The sequence below is a fragment of the Cetorhinus maximus genome, chromosome 1, assembly GCF_964194155.1.
Source record: "Cetorhinus maximus chromosome 1, sCetMax3.hap1.1, whole genome shotgun sequence".
Classification (NCBI taxonomy): domain Eukaryota; kingdom Metazoa; phylum Chordata; class Chondrichthyes; order Lamniformes; family Cetorhinidae; genus Cetorhinus; species Cetorhinus maximus.
The window spans coordinates 136,509,097-136,517,586 of record NC_135879.1 but is presented as its reverse complement, the minus strand read 5'-3'; positions in this window follow the sequence as shown (position 1 = coordinate 136,517,586).

Here is an 8,490-nt window from a genome sequence, read left to right as displayed (position 1 = left end):
ACAGTGCCCTTTTTTAATTTCTTAAGTGCATACATCACTAAACCGCTGAATCATTAACACTTTGGCAAGTGCCAACATTTTGTAAATCAGTAACTGCTCTAAAAAAAGCATATGTGCAATATGTAAAGGAAATATAGGGTTATGATACTTTATATGTTTACAAACATTCTAACTTTTTATTATAATTATAAAGTTCTTCTTGAGAATCCCTGGTTTTAGTTGCTTCATGATTAGCAGCCATGCCTTCAGCTGCCAAAGTCATAAGCTCTGGTATTACACCTCCACCCTCCCAAAAATCTACCATCCCCTCTACTTATTTTTCTTCCTTTATGACACTCCTTGAATTCTACCTCTTTGATCACACTTTTGGTGACCTGCCCAAATTTTCTATTCTTTCATGGGAGGTGAGCCTCATCAGCAAGGCCAGTATTTGTTGCCAAGCCCTAATTGCCCTTGAGACAATCACCAAGCTCGTGGCTTGGTGTCAAAATGTTGCTTTGCAACACTCATCCAGAGTGCTTTGGGATGTTTTATTGTGCTAAATATAAATATAGCTGTTGCTGTTAATTGACATTGGGTAATGCATAAGCTCATATATCTATCACAATAAAACTGAATTCCAAACAAGAGAAATTTGACTGTGCTGGATTTATGCAAAAACTAAATGAATCAAGAAATTTGAAAGCCTTATATCAGTGAGTTTGTAATGAGTGTAGCTAATGAGTATAGCCAAACATTGGTAACAGATCTTATAGAAAACAAGTTTAATAAAACTATTACTGCAGTCTCAGATTAATCTTTGACAAGGTTGAAATCTGTAGCCACCAGTCCTCCACCATGATTGCATGTTTTTCTGTCAGCACGTCAATTTGTTGTGTAGCATTTTTTTCATCAAGCATGGCCCTGTAAGTTATTGGCCTAGATATTAAGCTTCATAGCACCCATTTTTTAGGCGTTACTGAACCATAAAAGCCCCACGGTTTCACGCTTAACTGGCCAGAAGTGCACCAACTGACCTAATGGGTAATAATAAATGAGATACATCCTTTACCAATGCCTGAAGCAAATATTGGATCTTTTGTATATGCAAATAATAAGCCTAACATCTGTCATGAGGTCCCACATCCAGCATTGATTTCCTCTGAGGCAGCCAGCACAACCACAGGCGAAAATCAGGGAAACCTGATTTTCTTCATTTATCAGACCTTCTTCATGCCTGCCATCCATGGAGGTAAGTAGATTACCAACAGGCAAGTGTTCCTGCTGACCCCATATTAAAACACTTGATTGCCACTCTTGATCCCACCTCTATCACCCTCAGCCTCAATTTCAACCCATTGCTTCTAATCCTTCTGATGCTTTCCCTCATCCCATATCCTAACCTCAAACCCCCAATCATGCCTTTAGCCCCAACCTGACATTCAGATCCAGTTACCTGAGGGCCATCACAATGCTATTTTCCTTCATGTCTCTCCTCTCTTTGGCAGCGGGTAGTTGCACGGATCTCACCATTCACCCAAATGGGATGGCCCCTGAATTTCTAGGCCATTGATCTCTTTTTTTCAAGATCCTCAATATTGTGCTTTTTGAGTTCAGTTGTCAAATAATCTATTTTGTAATGCTGTACTTTTCAATAGATTTCAGGAGAAATATATCCCATTAGAAACACAAACATGTCAATAACGAGACACAATGAATAAAATAATAAGGGTAGTGAAACTAAAGAAAAAGTCATACATTAAGTACATAGACAGTAAAGGAGAAGTAGACAAAATTGAGTACAAAGAGGTTAGGAAAGAAGTTAAGAAAGATCAATGATTTCAAAAGGAAATTGATTGGGGACCTAAAGGAAATAAACTTGCAGGGCTATGGGAATAGAACAGGGAGATGCGGCTGTCTGGTTAGAGAAACAACATGGACTCAATAGGCCAAATGGCATCCTCCTGTGCTGTAACTGACTCTATAGCTCTATGACACTGAGAGATGAGCAAGATAAACTCACAAGTAAAGAGTGAAATGGCAGAAATATTGAACATTTTCTTTTCCTCAGCTTTTACCAGGTGGATCTGATATTTGAATAGAAGATCAAAAAGGGCATCAAGACATTTAAGATGGATAGGAGGAGGTTAATTGATAAACTAGACAAACATAGAGAGGATGAAAACCCAAGTCTGGACAAATTATATCCACGAATAGTCAAGGAAGTTAAGGAAGAGATAGCAGGGGCAATTGTACAGTAAAAAGGAATAGTGTCAGAACACTGGAGAAGAGCTAATGTTATTTTTATATTCAAAAAGGAAGATAGACTAAATCCAAGGAACTCTAAACCAGTTAGCTTAACATCAGTGGAAGGAGTAGAAAACATTCTAGAGGCCTAAAATATAATTTAGTTAAAATATAACCTAAGAATAGTCAGCCTGGAATAATACACCTGCCACACATGCACACATATACATGTGGACATTGGGTATAAATGCTATTTCTGTGCTCCTGCTGCATGCTGGGAATACACCTTACAAAGCTGTCGCTCACCAGTTGTGATTTTCCATTCATTAGTTTCAGAATGTTTATCACATATAAAATATAAACAATTATGTTTTGCTAATGCTACAATTTATATTTAGGTAATAACTTTTAATAACCCCTGATGTTCATGTGTTCCCTTCAAAGTGTTACAATCACTCAAGTGATTATAAAGCAGATTAAAAAATCTTCAGTGTACAACAGCATGTCACAATTTTGTTCTAATTATAATAACAGATTATATGGTAAAAACTTAAGAGGTAATTCAATACTCTCAGCAGGGAGTTGTAGTCAAACAAGTTGAGAAACAAGGACTACAATGTTGTAGCATCTCTCTGACTCCCTGCAAGCACATCTTCCCCATTGATGGCGCTGGACTGTGACATTGGCTATGCATTCAAAAGCTATTAAAGAGCCTTTGACAAAATAAAGAGGAAATGTTTAACTCAAGAAAATATAAGACCCATGGGAAAGTGTGTTCACCAGGTCACATGACAGGAAAGCTTAGGACTTTGATGGTTGGAATGGATTGACATGCCTGTGATTCTCAATCTTGTGTTCCCTATGACCACTTCTTGAAATGTTTGTCACTCTTATAATATATGAAATAATGCATGGAGTGTCTAGGCTTGGGAAGAGATTCGCTTACCTGAGGCCTTTGTTTATAGGTTTTAAAAGGAACTTGCAAAGGGCCATTGAAGAGTTTAACTTACATAGCTAACTTGGATTCAGAACTCAATGCAAAAAGATTAAATTTGCAGGTCTTATCAAACTGGCAAGGGCAATAGATTCTGTTCAGATATCACAGAATTAGTTGAATTAAAATATACAAGTGACCAGAAAAAAGGGTGCAGTTGCACACATACAAATATAAAGTGTTGCACATAGCAAAAAACTGACACATTTATTCCCTGAATGTTGAAATCAGCAAGTACAAAACAAAGAATCTTAACAGTTAACATTAGAGTATGACACTTAACCAACCAATGCAGAACAGTGACCAATAAAAGCCAACCTGAGGTTGAACTATATAGCCACAACAATGGGCGAATCTTCCAGTCCTGCCAGCAGCCAGAAGCTTGGTGGCCAAATACCAGTTTCCCAACTGCGGGATGAACTTTTGTATTCTGTTCTCAGAACTTCAAAAGCGGGTTAAAGGCGGCTTGAGCTTCACCAAGAACAATGTCGGGAAGTCCTTTTGCACGTATTAGCGTGTCATACATGTTTATTAAAAGGCCACCTCATGGGAATTAAATTACCCTCCAAATTAAGTTCTCCCCCAGTTAGAAATTAGAATTACGACTTTTACGACTATATATACTGGCATGCACCTGATAAGCTTGACTTCTTCCATGACTTTGAGGTGAGTAGACACTGCTTTGGCCTCTGGGCATGGGAACAGTAATGGGTGCTGGCTCAGAGGGGCAAGAAGGCATGTGGAGGTGAATGGTAATAGGTGAAAGGGTAATGGTGGGGTGAGGTTGAGGGGTGACAGAGCAGAGAGGAATGGTTATATTGGGTCAGTCAAGGGTGATTGGGCAAAGTTGATGGATGACGACAGGAGCATGAAAGGTTGTCGAGTGAGTTTGAAGTGTTATGTGCACCATTTTGCAATTCTCACCTATGCAATGCAGTTGATGTAAAACTGCTTTACCTTAAAGTCAGAAAAGGATCTTTTCAGGTGGGTGGAGATCAAGGTCAGCACAATTAGTTAACTAAAGGGACAACTTAATAATTATGAGGCAACTGGATGAAAACCATGCTCCATTGTATTGTCCTCTCTATGCTGAAGCCCACATGGTAGCAGGTTTGTTTCCAAATCATGGGTCTCATAACATTGAGATCCCAGCAAGGTGTGGAGCTGCCATTCATTCTATGTGATTTTCCTTATGCTGTAGTCAGAGGCAGGGATGAAGGGAGGGAGGGAGGTGGATGCCTCCAAGGGGCACTGCTGGTGGGCAGTAGCAAACTCCTGACTCCAAACCGCCATCCTCCCGGCTGACAAGGGTTCATGTGGTTTGTCTTTCTGTGGTGCCAAGGCAAATGATCTCTCCATAGAGGCAGGCAGAATAGTGTCAGGGAGAGAGCCTCATCATTCTGGTCAAGGAGGAATGTCTCCATGTGCAGTCATGTATAAATGGGAGGAACAGCCATCTCTAGTCCTTCAGGATGTGTCCTTCACCTGAAAGGGGTGGGGTGGGGATGTCATAGACAGAGGCCATGTGAAGGGCTTAGCACTGGCCTGCTGGCTTTGAGATGAAAGCAAACCTGTAAAGAATGTGCTCACTAGATTTATTACTTCAATTCATTCACAAGTCAATTGAGGCCTAGATGATGCAGGATCCAGGCAACTCCGCTTTTCTACTGGCTCTCATCCAGATGAGGAGCTCCCTGGCAATAGCCAGTCACATTCAACAATAGAAGAGGATTCCACTCTTTGAAGTTGCAGCTGATGCCTACATTCTGACCCAATCCCAGGTGCCACAGATTTTTGAAGGATCTCGGCAATTGCAGGGCTGGCTCCTTGGGCATAAGGGATACTCCCAGAAGACCTGGCTGATGTCACCAGTTTTCCGCCCACAGAGTGCTGCTGAGGAGAGCTACAATACTGCACATGCCTCCACCAGGTCTGTGATTGAGCAGAAAGAGGTCTCCGAAAGATGAGGTTCAGATGTTTGGACCACTCAGGCCCAGCTCTCCAATACTCACCACAGAAGGTGTCTGGATCATCATTGTGTGCTGTGTCCTGCACAACCTTGCACTACAAATGGGGGATGCCTTGGCTGAGGGAGACATGGAGGACTGAATGTCTCCTCCAGCGATGGGGATGGTAAAGGGGATCGATCTGATGAGGGCTAGGATGTCGCCAAGCCAGACGCAAAGACCATACAGGGGTACAACGTGGCAGACAGGCCCGTTCCAATCTGATAGCTACCAGATTCCAGGTACAGCAAGCTGCTGACATATTTCTTTAACTTTTTGGTTTTCTATCCTCTGTTGGCTAGAAGGCCCCAGTTCCTTCTTGGTAATAAACATTATACTTTTGGTCTAATATACCCTGATTTATGATAGCTGAATTAAATTGCACTACTTAGCATCAGCCCTACTGGTGGTTTGATTCTGTGTTCCTGCCAAACCGTGCTAATATACAGAGCCCTGGCGCTAAATGCATGCATAAAAACCTGCAAAGTGCTCCATTCTCCCATGATCTCGGGAACCTGTAAATAGAATTGAGATTTTTCCCATGGGCCAGAATTTTCTGCTTGACGCGTGGTGACATCGGGTGACCAGCCCGATGTCACCACGCGCCATCGTAATATTTCACTGGGTGGGCACGCGATGAAGTTCGATGTGCGCCCGCCATTAATTAAGGCGCTAGTTAAGGCTCTTAAATAACAAATCGATGCCGATTTTCAGGTGCCCGTGCGATCTTCGGTTCGGCGCACGGGCGCAATGTGCAGGCAGGTAAACGATTTTTTAATAAAACTCATCCACGGGCAGGATAAAAGGGCTCAGTGGGGTTGTCAATCTGGTCTGTGATTATTTATTGCAGAAAGTTTTTAAACTTGCCTGTGTGATCTGTAGCAGTTCAGAACAAATTCCAGCAGCTTTCTGTGTACTTTGAACCTTCAGGTCAGCACTGTTCAGTCAGGAATCTTTAATGGGCCTGCAGCTTCCAGAGGCCTCCCTTTAGCCTGATATGGGTTCTGACATGTCCACTGGAGGCAGCTCCTCTGAGGAGGGAGGGCTAGAATAAGGAGGAGGCCAGAAGTGCACAATCAGCCTCCAGGAGAGCCACCTTTGGGAGGACAGGCACAGGCACAAGGGGTGCAGGGTCAAGGGGTAGTCCAAGGTGGAAGGGGCCACAGAAGATGCCACTATCCTGCTGCCAGGGTATACAGGCGGAGAAGCAGCTACCTCAATATGTCAGAGGTGCAGTGCCAATGGAGGCTCCGACTGTCAAGAGAAACAGTCAACTACATCTGTCAGATGATTGGCCCTGAGATCTCTCCTAACTGTGTGGGAGGACTCCCCATGCCAGCGGCTCTGAAGCTCACAGTTGCCCTCAACTTGTATGCCTCTGGCTCGTTCCAGGGCTCAGTGAGTGATCTTTGTGGTGTCTCCCAATCAGCTGTCCACACTTGTGTCAAGCAGGTCACAGACGCTCTGTTCAGGCGTGCATTGACCTTCATCCACTTCCGCTTGGGACCAGGCAAGCCAGACAGAGCGAGCCAGAGGCTTTGCGGCCATTGCTGGCTTCCACAACATACAGGGTGCAATAGACGCACACATGTGGCCATCAAGGAGCCAGCAGGCGAGCCTTGCTGGCCACATGCCTTCGTCAACAGGAATGGATTCCACTCCATGAACGTGCAGATAGTTTGTGACCACAGGATGCTGATTCTACAAGTCTGTGCAAGGTACCCAGGCAGCTCCCACGACGCCTACATCCTCAGACACTCCCAGGTGCCAGGGCTCTTCAGTGCTCCAGCCCGGCTGGATGGATGGCTGCTGGGTGACAAGGGCTATCCCCTCAGAAGGTGGCTCATGACGCCTCTCCACCGTTGAAGAACAGAAGCTGAGCAGCGGTACAATATGAGCCATGCCTCCACAAGGGCTGTGGTGGAGAGAACCATCGGTCTTCTCAAGATGCACTTCCAATGCCTGGACTGCTCAGGGGGTGCACTCCAATGCCCCCCAGATCATGTCTCGGTGATAGTGGTTGCATGCTGCACTCTCCACAATCTTGCGCTGGAAAGCGGGGACGCAGTGGATGATGAAGACGTCGACACAGCTACACACGATGAGTCCAGCACTGATTCTGAGGATGAGGAAGCACAGGGGAATGATGAGGGGCTAAACACTGACCCAGGACTACACCAAGGAGGCAGGGACACCTTAGGTTAATCCAATGAACTTTCAGCTAGCTCCACACAAATGGATCAGGAGGACGAGCCTTGCCTGGTGCTTCCATAGTCGGCACTTAAGTGCTACATCTGCCAGTTCATCAGCTGCAACTGAAGGCTTTGGACATAAACCCCATTGTCCACTCAAACACCCATGACATGTATGTAAAACATACAAATGCAGCACAAAGGAGTCAACCTCAGCCATGGTAACACATCTGGTTTTAATTTTCTCCAACATAAGATCAAACAAAATGAAAGCAAAAAGTTTTTCAATCATAAAGAAATAATAATTCCCTAATCACAGGCCAACACAAAAGCACCAGTGACAAACCCATGGTGTGTCTAAGGTGCCTTATGCTTATGTTTATGGCTGCTACGTCTTGGTGCCGCCCCATCGCTCGGAGTGGCATCTGAGACAGCCTGCTGACTCTGCTGTCCTGTTGGCCTCGATGACCTTGGCCGCCATCCTCTGGCCTGTGGTGCCTGCGCTGGCCCCGCCTGGGAGGGATCTGCAAGTCTACAGCTGGCATTTCCCCAGTCACCGCAGCCTCACCCGATGAAGCAGTCACTGGGAGAGGGGCAGAGCAGCTGGGGCCCTCATCCGGAGCGCCGTGAGAGGAGCCCCCAGACACGACAGGCAGCTGCTCCGCCAACGTGAGGTCGTCCCAGACCTCCCTGCTCACCATCGATGGATGGGCAATGAGCTGGGAAGCTTGAGGCCCACACCATCTCCCACACTGGCAATGACCAGCTGTGGCCACTGGCGCTGTGAGGACTTGCAGGTCCGAGCGTAACCCCAGGAGAAGCTGCTTGTTCTCCTGGAGACCCCTCTCCACGAGAGTCGCCACTGTCTTCATGGAGGAAGCATGACGCTCTGCCATGAGGCTCACTGCATCCCTGATGCTCTGCGTGTACTCCTCCACCACAGACACCAAGCATGGCATTATCTCATGCAACACTCCCAGATGCTCCCGCACACCTGGCCGCATTTCCTGCAGCTGCTGCGTTGTGGGCGACTCCAGAGGCACATCATCACGGCCCTGACTCAGCATGTGCC